This window comes from Alexandromys fortis, unplaced genomic scaffold, assembly GCF_014885135.2.
Source record: "Alexandromys fortis isolate MF-2015 unplaced genomic scaffold, M_Fortis_MF-2015_v1.1 scaffold_314, whole genome shotgun sequence".
Taxonomy (NCBI): Eukaryota; Metazoa; Chordata; class Mammalia; order Rodentia; family Cricetidae; genus Alexandromys; species Alexandromys fortis.
In genome coordinates this window covers 549,472-561,588 of record NW_026068248.1, presented here as the reverse complement: position 1 = coordinate 561,588, position 12,117 = coordinate 549,472, and the positions used below count along the sequence as shown (strand labels likewise).

At 38.4% G+C, this 12,117-nt stretch overlaps 1 non-coding gene across 1 annotated transcript; it reads left to right on the top strand.

Moving 5' to 3' along the window:
* Nucleotides 1-11,851: 11,851 nt before the first annotated feature.
* LOC126494093 (U6 spliceosomal RNA) lies at nucleotides 11,852-11,958 on the top strand. The gene has a single exon (XR_007589950.1). It is a non-coding gene; the product is annotated as a U6 spliceosomal RNA (small nuclear RNA).
* Nucleotides 11,959-12,117: the final 159 nt, after the last annotated feature.

Below are 12,117 nucleotides of genomic sequence, written 5' to 3'. Positions count from 1 at the left end.
GACACACAAGAATCAGGTTTAATTACCCTCAGTAGGAAAAGCTGTTTAAGCATAATTTAGCATCAAGTACCAAGGTGATAGATCTATGGGCCTTAGGGGAGTAAGGAGCCTGAGAGAGCATCACTCAATACTACACTTGCTTAACATCTCCTGGGCATCCCTGGCTCTACCAAATAGGTTTCCAAGCTCTCTTAGAGGGGTTTATTGACAAGGACACAAAGATGGTCCTATATTGAATCTATTTCCTAATAGATTCCAACATTTCAACCATTTGTAAAGCTCTTCTGTGCTTGGATATTGTTCCTAGTACCAGGCAGAAAAGAAATCTGCCCAGGAACGCGAGTAGTGAATTTCATACTCTTTGAAAACAGACAACAAAGTTGACTGAGAGGCAATCTTACCTCCGTATTCCTTCGTCCAGAAACCACAATCACTGGCATTAGCATGTCTTTATACTTTTCATATCATTTTACCCACCCATCATTTTACTGGAAGCTCTCAACATTGTAATGACATGCTATTATACTTCATTCTATGGATAATAAGAACACAGCTCCTTTGTATCAATACAGCAAGAACATAAACCAAAATGCACTTGCTGTAACATTCTTTGCTAGAATCCTCAGTTTCTTTGAATAATAATTCAGCTACATGACAATAGAATTATCTGGTGTAGGAGGTTCTTCTGTTCATGTGTTGCTTTCGTTGGTTAATAAATAAACTGCCTTGGCCTTTCGATAGGGCAGAACTTAGGTAGGTGTGGAAAACAGAACTGAATGCTTGGAGGAAGAGTCAGGGAGAAGCCATGGATCCTCCACATGAGACAGATGCCAGTTAGAATCTCTGGTAAGCCACTGTCATGTGCTGATACACAGATTAATGGAAATGGGTTAAACTAATATGTAAGATTTAGCCAGTAAGAAATTAGAGCTAATGGCCGAGCAGTGTTTTAATGAATACAATTTCTGTGTGATTATTTCAGGGCTAAGCTAGCTGGGCAGCTGGGACGAACAAACGAGCCTCCCCATACAACAGTTATCCTGGGCAAAGACTGCAATTTCACTTGGTACATCTCTGATGCCTCATCATGATCAAATTTCCCTTTAACTTCCTTGAGTTTGATGACAAGATACTTAAGTTACACTCCATTCCCTCAACCCTTTTGTGTCAAAGAATTTGATTACTATTGATGCTGTCATTGTTCAGGTCTTGTTTAGGCAGCTATTACTAGGAGACACAGTCTCATAGCACACTACCTGGTCCTTTGCTCTTAAAATCTTTCTGTCCCCTCTTCTGTAATGTTCTCTCTTCTAATGATTGCTGGGGGGAATTAGCTTCTCCCAAGGATGAGCCCTCTTACTAATTATCTGATACAAAGTCATCAACACTGAATTTATATACAGACAAACAAAAAAGTAGGCTGTATTTACATATCTCTATCTATCTTTCTGTCTGTCTGTCTGTCTGTCTGTCTGTCTGAACACTAACAAGAAAAATATTAAATTTTGTTGTAGATGCAAAATCAACAGAAATTTTTCATTTAGATTTTGTATTATTTATCCCTTTATCTGAAGTCATCTAAACATCATTTTAGACTAAGTTAATATTTCAGGATGTATGGAAATTCCTTTCAAGGGTTGTGTTTCACTATTAAAACCATAAGTATATGCACAAATGAAGTCCAATAACTTAGGAAATCTGTTAGCATCGTCTATAAAGATTGTGTGGCCCTGCCTGTTCAACTATAGATGGCATGTTTGAGAGGATGATACAGTGCATTGAGATCTCACTGACTATGGTTATTTCCCTAACTAAGATGGAAAGAAGATCCAAAGGAATCTAAGTTGGATAGAATATAGATTTTTCCCCCCTTTTGCTAAATTCCCCCTCAACTTTCAGTTCTGAACTTTCTTTGATGCTGTCTTTGTTTTGCCATTATTCTCTTCAAAGAAAAGATGGAGATGCCTACAAGTGAGATAAATGTTCAAAGGTGATAGAGTTCACTTGGGTGGAATGCTCTGACTGGCTGCATTGAATTTCCTCTTCCTTTGTACAATTTTGTTCATCTACTGTATTCATGGAGTAATCTCATTTTCCATAATGGCCTCTACTTTCTCACAAATTTCTCCTTCAATATCTGTAACTGCTCTGCAAAATTCATAGCTATAGTTCTTGTAAATTATTAGAAAGTTTTCCCCACTATATTCTATTATGTCCACTTATCTCAAACAATCCTGTGTACTTTAAAGTCATGGTATTTTTTCTTGCTATTATTGTCTATTATGTTCTATGACAGATTGTGGGAAAATCAAACTCACTATGGATAAAATGGTAGCATCTAGTTAGAGATTGTACCAATGATTTCTTTTTGCATTTAACTCATTTCTTTAAAAATATTGTCCTCTTATTTTTGAGACTGCAATATAAATACTTCATTTCCTCCTACCCTTTCATCCCTCCAAATTTTCCTATATGCCTCTATTGAATCATTTTCAAATTCATAACCCATTCTTTCATTAACTTTCGTTACATTCATGTATGTAAGTGCTTATTCTCCTAAATATAGCATGCTCAGTTTGTAAAATGTTACTCGTATGTATAATTTTATGGAATTGGATAACCAATGGGTGTGTTCTTCCTGGGAGATGTCTATATATCCACCCTCAGTATTTATTAGTTGTCTATAGTTCTTTCTGTAGCGTTGAGGGCCCCTGGGTTTTCCACCTCCACTTTGACTTGTCCCTTGTTGCCCTTTCTCAGCACATGTTTAGGCAGTCATATTGGTAAAACTTCATGGTTATAGATTCTGATACTTCTAGGAGACACAATATCACAGAAAACTCCCTATTCCCCTGTCTCTTACAATCAGTCTGCTCCTCTTCTGTAGTGTTCCCTTAGAACAGGAGTTGTTTTGTAGACATGTCCACTGGGGCTGGTTTCCACAACTCTGCATTTTCATTAGTTGTGATTTTCTATAATGGTTTCCATTGCAAACATGAGTTTCCTTGACGGGGCATGATGACTTCACTTCTCTGTGGTCATAGAGACAAATAATAAGAGTGTAATTAGGGATTTTGCTGGTTTAATAAAGTGGTGGTTGTAGATACTCCTCTAAGATCTACAACTTTATTAGCCCTGGGTTGTTGGCTAGGTTTTCATTGTCAAGCATGATTTATTTGTTAAACTGATCTTAATTAAGTACAACTGGAGACCTGTTGATTACTTCAAAGATATACGTACCACCACTGAATCCTTAGGGTTCTTGTACCACAGTGGACATTGTTGCAGGTCATAGGCATCATAGCTGGGCAGAATGGTGGGCTGCTTCCTGCTTTGAAGCTTTCATGATGCTTTCTAGTATCGTGAAAGCTAATCCTCAGGGAAGAAGAATTCAGGTAAATTCTGGCTTAGTGGCGTCTGGGTCCTGTGTCTGAAGTACATGGTGTCTTCAGTAATATGGACTTAATATCTACTTCTGGGAGAAAATCAAGGACAATAGTAATAGCCTGTAATGTTTTTTGAGTCCCTTAGGCAACCCTGACCAACAACACAAAAGAAATCTTCTCTAGCCTGGTGTTGGGGTTTTTGCTATGCTGTTTTTAGTCTTGGAATGATCATTGTCAGCCCAGATGAAAAATATTCATTTAACTTTATACGTGTGTGTGTATAAATACATACATACATATATGTATGTGTGTACATTTATAGACAGACTTAAATGTTTTATAGGTATTTTTGAGGTAGAAAGTTAACAGCATAGTTCTTTATGACTTTTCCAAACATCCTTACTGTAACTTCACCCTTCTTCTTCCTTCTTCTATATTCATCTCCCTCCTCCTTTTCCCCAATCTGATCCCCTACCCTCATACCCTGGAACTGGTCCCGTTTTACTTTCCTGGTTTCTATAGTTATTGCAGTATATGTAAGATATGTGTTTACATCTGAAGATTTGAGGCTATGAGCTTCCAGTAAGGAAGAACATGTGAATATTTCTCTTTCTGGTTCTGGATTATCTTTTTCAATCTGATCTTTTCTAGTTCCATCCATTTACCTGCAAAGTTCATGATTTCATTTTTCTTTACAGTTGAGTAGCATTCCATATACTACATTTAATTATATAATCAGCAGTTGATGGACTTTTCCTTGATATTGTGAATAGATCAGCAATTAACATGCCTGAATAAGAATCGATGGAGTAAGACATCTAGTCCTTTTGGCATATGCCAAAGAAGGGTTCAGCTGGGTCACATGGTACATTTGCTTTTAATATTTGTCAATTCTCCACACTAATTTTTATAGTGTGTTCATCACATTGCAGTTCTGTCAACAGTGAATGAGGGTTCCCTTTTCCCTAGCATCTACTCTAGTATTTACTGCAATCTCTTTTGTTGATCTTTGCCATTCTGATTGGAGTAAGAGGAAATAACAATTTTGTTTTATTTTAAATTTTTATAATTGCTGGGGATGATGAACGTTTTTGAGATATTTCTTAACCACTTTTATTATTTTCTCTTTTATTGAAAATAGATTCTTTTTGCATACAGTATATCTGGATTACTACAGTTTCTCCTATTTCTACTTTGCTTAGTTTCTTCCCACCTCTCTTTCATCCAGATCCACTCCCTTTCTGCTTCTCATAAGAAACAGGTTTCTAAGAGATAATGACCAAACCTAAAGTAAAATATAATAAGGTAAAACAAAACCCATCACATCTAAGTTGGACAAGACAAATGAACAGAAGGAAAAGAGCCCCAAGGGAAGGTACAAGAATCAGAGATCCACTTGTTCACTCAGGATTCCCATAAAAAACACTAAACTGAGGGCTATAATATATACATAGATGACCTGGTGCAGACCCTTGTTGTCCCTGTGATTGCAGCTCAGTCTCTGTGAGTTCATATGAGCTTTGTTCAGTTGATTTGGAGGACCTTGTTCTCATGGTGTCTTCCGACCCCTCCAACTCTTAGACTCTTTCTCACTCTTCTTCCATGGTGTTCCCTGGAGATATATCATTTAGAATTGTTTGCTTTAGCTATGTTGGAATATTCAGGGCCTGCTTTTTAAGGATAGCTGGGCTCTACTGGAGACTTATTGCCCTGGCTGTTACTGACTGTGATTTTATTTTGGCATCTAGGTATCTGGGTTTGGGATGATTATAGGTCTAGGTACTGATTTCTGGATTTTTCTTTATTGGGTGAAAGTTTTGTTCCTTGGATTTTGTTTCTTCTCTGGATTTTCAGAATGTTATGACTGCCTGTTGCTTGCTTTTTTCCCCTGCTCAGCTGGAGTGTTTAAAAGGAGTCCCTGCTGGTGTTGGAGGTTGGGAATACTGGGATGGGGTGGGGGAAGGAAGGTTAGAGGAGAATATGTTTGTGACATTTTGGGGGTGGGGTCATAAAGGAAAGAGTGACCATAGCAGGTTTCTTGCTACAGAGTTGCGCATGAGTTTGAGGAGATTGGATCTCAGGAGCAAATGAAAGGTGTAGATCTGGTTTTAGCATACTTGTTGTCCTGGGCTGAGCAGCCCTGGGTTTTAGTAGGGGGTGGAGGATAGCATTGGAGTCTAGGACTATGTAACAAGTGAGAGGAGGAAGGTTAGAAGGGAAAGATTGGTGAGATCCATAAGAAATGGGAGTGGGGGGGGCAGGGAAGGCTGTCATTGTTGTTCTTCTGCAGATCTGGGAATGAGGGTGGGGGATTAGATCTAGGCAAACAGATTGAAGAGAAGGCCTGTGGGCAGTCTACCTGTTTTTTTCTGGCATGTGTGGCCTGTGAGTCTGCAGGAGGTACCTGCTGGAGTTGGGGGCTGTGATAAAGCAACTAGTGGGGGAAAGGTAGGTTACAGGGAGAAGATCTGTGTGATCCACGGGAGACGGAAGCAGCCAACAATGAAGTCTGACAAGATGTTCTGCTTACAGCTAGGAATGAGCTTATAAATTATTGATCAGGAGAGTCTTAAAGACTTCCAAAACAATATAGGCTATTGATTTTGTCCTTGGTTGCTTCCCAGAGGTTCAAGATAAGTCTCCATTGCTGAAGAAACCGTGATCTTTGGACACATAATTTGGAATATTTGAAATTGGTTTGACTTGAAAGAGAGCTCTTTGAGGCCTTTTTTTTTTTTTTTACAGAGGATGCTATGCAAGTTTCCAAGGAATGAAAGAAATCTGATCTTAATTTTTTACACAGATGTAATGTGTAGGAACCACAACAATGACCAACATGTCAAGATATCCCTAATGGTCCCACAGTGGAACCAGCAGCAGGTACATTGGATTTAAGGTTTGCTCAACAGAAGGGTAATTATGCTTGTTACTGGAAACCAAGCCAACTTTCTGGGGATAGCAAAGTCATGAATCTTATGAGAACCTACTACTGCAGAATTTATAGCTGCCCAGTTCCAGCTGTTTAATGTACAGCACAATTCCTGTATCTCAGGCTCAGGAAACTGTGGAAAAGGAGATATAATGACTGTAAGAGCCAGAAGACCAGGAACTCATCTCTGAGACTGTGTCTTCTAGAAACAAAATGGAAGATTGCTATATTCATGAATTGTCAATGATATGGCTGCTTAAACAAGACTAGAACAATGACAACATTGATAAACATACTATTGTTGAAGGGAGAAATTCCATGGAATGTCCAATAGGCAAAGAACTACAGGAAAGTAATAACTGCTAAAAGTGAGAGAATTAGTTTCTCCATATTTAAATTACATATACTCATAGCTATAACATTCCTCTTACAGCTGTTTGATCAGTATTCCCAAGACTTCTTCTCTTTTTATTCATCTTTTTATTTTATATCTCAGCTACAGCCTCACCCTCAATTTCCCTCTCTAAGTCCCTCTCCCCCATCCTCCCTCCCATCCTCCCAAACCTCTCCTCTGCATTTACATCCAGGAAAAGGCAAGTCTCTTTTGAGTATCAATAACACATGTCACATAAATTTACCGTATAACTGAGCACCTCTCCATGCATCAGGGATGGGCAAGGCAACCTAGCATAAAAGGTAGAATTCTAAAAATCTGTAAAAGAGTCAGAGACATCCTATTCCCACTGTTAGGAATCCCATAAGAGGACCAAGCCACACAACTGCAATATATATGCAAAGTGCCCAGATCAGCCCCATGCAGGCTTCCTGGTTGTTGGTTCAGTCTCTATGAGCCCCTGTGAGCCCAGGTCAATTGATTGTGTGGGCCTTCCCATGGTATCTGTGACCCTTTTGTTCCCTACACTCCCTTCTCTTCCTCTGTAAGATTCTTGAACTCCACCTAATGTTTAGCTATGGGTCTCTGTATCTGCCTCGATCAGTTGCTGGATTATGGCTCTCCAATGACAATTGGATCAGATACCAATTCCAAAGTTCTTTTTTTAATTTTAATTTGATCATACTATCAATACTTTCTAATTAAAATTTTGGTTAATATTCATATATATATAATATTTTGATCTAATCTATCCCATTCCCTTTAGATTATATTTAAAAATATATTAACCACCTATACTGAAAAAATTCATACCCACTGAGATCATTAAATATGTAATTGGGTATTGAATTAACGACTGCAACATGGGTACTCTCTCAGGGTTCATGTCCCTGAAGAATGGTGACTCTCCCATTCCCAGCAGCAATCAACTATAAAATAACTTCTTTGATAAGGTAAGAATTCATGAACTACTTTCCCCTTCTATTCTGGAATTTTGGCTGACTTGGTCTTATTCAAGTCTTGTACATTATAAGTTAATTTGCCTAACTGTAGTATGGTGCTGGAGAATTGTCTGTAATCTGTCATTTATGTTTTCAATAAATGCTGATTGGCCAGGCAGGATGTATAGGCGGGAAAACCAGATAGTAAGTAGAAACGATGTAAGGAGAACAGGAGAATTCTGGGAAGGAGGAAGTTGATTCCTCCCACTCCTGCCCAGACTTCGAAGAAGCAAGATGTGAGCTACCCTGCTGAGAAACCACATGGTTACCAAACCATGTGGCTAGCATAGATAAGAACAATGGGTTAATATAAGCTACAAGAGCCAATACGTAGCCTGAGCTAATGGGCCAATCAGCTTCATAACTTATAGAGATCTCTGTGGGATTTCCTTTGGGGCTTACTGGCTATGGGGAACTGGGCGGTACAGAAACCCCAACCAGCAGGCCTTCATGTTACAGTAGTATCATGGCTGGCAAATGCTGCTTAGCTACAGACATCTACCTCCTCTGACTCTTACAATCTTCTTGTCCTCTCTTCTGAGATGATCCCTGAACTTGTGGAGGAAGAGTTCCAATATAGATGTCTCCCTTTGAACTGAGCATTCTACATTCTTTCCACTTATAAAGTATTTTCCCTGATAAGGCTTGAGAGATGCATTAATTGATGGTTATACTGATATGTGATTAGCAATCAGTTTAATATAACCATTTAGTAGAATAATAGTGATTTGTTATTGCATAGACCCTATGACCTATTTAGTCATATATCATAGCCCCCAAAGCACAAGCTTCTGGGCTGGGTGCAGGGTTTAGAGAAAAAGTCCAGTGTCTTGAAAATAATACTTTTCTCTATCTGAGGGATATTTTTAGGGAAAATACATTGTCAAACCTATTTTGATGGATTCCTTATTATTCTCTCAATGTTGCTCCCATGATGTTCATTTGTTCCATTCTCTGCCTTTTCTATTCTCTCATTCTAGTTCTACATTTACTCATGATGCTTCCATTCTAATTCTCTCGCACATGATGTTTTCCTTCTCTCATGATGTTTCTCTTGTGATGCTCCCAAGTTTCTGCCACTGCTCCTTTGTTTTTATAGCTTGAAGACTTACAAAATATTTTAGGCATTACATTTGAAGGCCACATTACATTTCTAAGTAAATAATGAGAAACAGAGTCATTCCAACAGCTTACAGTGCAAGAAATCCAGAGGGAGAGCAAGGAAAGAGATATCTTGATAAATTTTCACATAGCGAGGAAGAAGCATTTTCCCTCAGTCAATTCCCTAATTAGTGAGTTGCAACCTGCACTTACAAAAAGAGAAATCTTTCTGTTATCATATCTACAGCGGTAGTTTTATAAAACTAAATTATTAAAGAGACTGAAAGAAATAAGAAAATTGTGTTCCATATCCTATACTTCTAATTGTATAAACATTTTTTCCTGTTTTTTGACAATTATCTATACATTTTAGCTGGTTTTTTAATTAATTAATTTTTTGAGATGGGATTTTTCTGTGTAATAGCCCTAGCTATCCTGGAACTAGCTCTTGTAGATCAGACTGTCCTCAAACTTACAGAGATCCACCTGCCTCTGGCTCCTGAATGCTGTGATTAAAGGCTTGTACCACCATTGCCCGAATTGTATAAACATTTTAAATATTTTGTGGTTAGTGGTCGTAAAAGTCCTTTAAACATTTTGCAGTTAGTGGTCATAAATCCTGAATTTCTTGGACTCGAGACAGTGATTGTAATTACAGAGAGTTCAGTGGTGAGCTGGGCTGAGAGGACCCTCCAAGCAAGAGCTGCAGAGCAAAGGGTGGAGGTACACACTTAGATAAGCTTACTCAGCAATCTCTAAGGCACAGTGACAGTAAAAGCATTATAAATCTTAAAATATATATATATTTTCTGTCCTGCATGTAACTGTTGCCATAAAAGCAAGACTTGTAATTCTTTCTTGGGACTATGAAGTTAGTTTATATTTTGCAGCCCTGGCTAGTTAGAAAATCTTTCTCCATTGTATCTGATCAAGGGATAATAAAACAGAGGTAAGAATTTGTACAGAGAGTTAATCACTGTCCTTGGTTATCAGCCAGACCTGGAACCATAATTAAGTTGCTTCACACTATTTCCCTTGGCTTAACAAATCAGACAACTGGCTATGTGTCATTGTAAATGAGATTGTATTTTTTTCCGTGAATAGTTTATCTTAATACCCATTAGCAAGTACCTCTCTGATCTAAAGCTACTTTGAAGTTTTATATCAGTTGATAGTTTTTTTCTTAAGTTGTACTCCAAGACACCTCATAATGTAAACTTGTAACCCCTGACTTGTATATCATCTTTTGTATCTATTTTATTTATCAAAAATCTGCATAGGCTAACATTATTTAATATCAAGTAGGCAATACAGCTTAAGGAGGAGCCACCTTTTTGACAATTTAGAGATAAAATGCCCAGTAAGATGAAGAGCAGAATGAGGGAGAAGAGGAGCAAGGGAGTCAGGACCGGGAGGGGTGCGCCCATCCATGGGAGACGTTGGGAATGATCTAATGGGAGCTCACCAAGGCCAGCTGGACTGGGTCTGAATGAGCATATGATCAAACAGGATTTTCTTTTTTCTTTTTTGTTTTGTTTTTAACTCTTAAAAAGAAAGGATTTAATTGGGTTGGCTTGCTTACAATTTCAGAGGTTCAGTTCATTATCACGATGAGGAGCCTGGCAGTATGCAGGTAGATGTGGTGCTGGGACTGAGGGTACTACATTTTGCAGGCAACATTCTGAATGTGGCTGACAATGAGGACGGACTGAGAAGCCAATGATAATGACACTGGATTTTGATTCTACTGCATGTACTGGCTTTTTGGGAGCTTAGTCTGGATGCACATCTTCCTAGACCTGGATGGAGGGGGGCTTGGACATCCCACAAGGCAGGGCACCCTGACATCTCTTATGCCTGGAGAGGGAGGGGAAGGGGAAGTGGGGGGAGTGGGAGGGAAATGGGAGAATGGAAGGAGGTGGAAATTTTAAATAAATAAATAAATAAAATGTTAAAACAGAAAAAAAGAATCAGACCCAATAACTCTATCCAGATTAATACTGTTAACATTTTCCTTCATACTTCATTTAATACACAATTATCAATCCAGTTCTGTTCAATGCTCTCTCTCCCCCCCCATCTTTTTTTTTTTTGTTTTTACATTCTTTATAAGGTCTCTATGTCTCAGCTTTCTGTGTGGTGGGACCATTTTAGGTTATCTTATCTTGTGGAATAATTTCTTTCTCTCTCTCTCCCATCATTATATTCTTAACCCTAAAGCTTCTCATGTGTTGTAGGGGGTTGCTTGTTTGTTCCCTACTGCTCAGCTCTGAAATAATCACACAGAAACAATATTATTTGCAATATTGTTTGACCAATAGCTTAAACATATTTCTTACTAATTTATATCTTAAATTAACCTATCTCCATTAATCTGTCCATTGCTACAAGGCTGAGGCTTACTGAGTAAAGTTCCAGAGACTGTCTCTGTTGGGGCTACATGGGTTCTCTAAACTCTACCTTCTTCCTTCTAGCATTCAGTTTAGTTTTCCCTGCCTATCTCTATTCTGTCCTGATATAGGTCCAATTTATTAATCAATGGTAATCACAGCATACAAAGGGAAATCCCACATCATTAACATCTGTCTTTTTTTTTTCAAGACAGGGTTTCCATTTATAACAGCTCTAGCTGTCCTGGAACTTGCTCTTTAGACTAGGCTGGCCTCAAATTCACAGAGATCAGCCTGTGTCTGCCTCCCAAGTGCTGGGATTAAAGGTGTGCATCACCATGCCCCGCCCTTCATCTCCACCTTTTACTTATTATTGCCCTGTTTACTTTCACCAGATATTCTTTTTGTTATCAGTAAATAGTAACTACTAGTCTTTCTCTGATTTGATTATTACTTTCATCTTAGATTCATAGTAAATAAAGATTAGTGTGCACAGTACTGTCAATAGCTACTTACTTCAAAGATGACACTGAGTTACTTTTCTCTCGGCCATTTACTGCTGGGTATGTGGCCTGCTCTTAAGAGTACTTTGTTTCCCTCAGTGAGATTGCCTTTGAGGAAACTCAATTTTCATTTAAAAGTGGTTATTAGTGCTCGCTTCAGCAGCACATATACTAAAATTGGAATGATACAGAGAAGATTAGCATGGCCCCTGTGCAAGGATGACACGCAAATTCGTGAAGTACTCCATATTTTTATAGTAATTAACTTTATATGGAAAAACAGGCACATGTGGACAGGGTGAATCCAGAGCTCGATTGTATTCTCATCATACTACCATCAAAAATTTCTCCTACAGGAATTTTAATGCAGAGAGATGATATTATCTTGGAATGGATCTTTTTACCAAATAAAC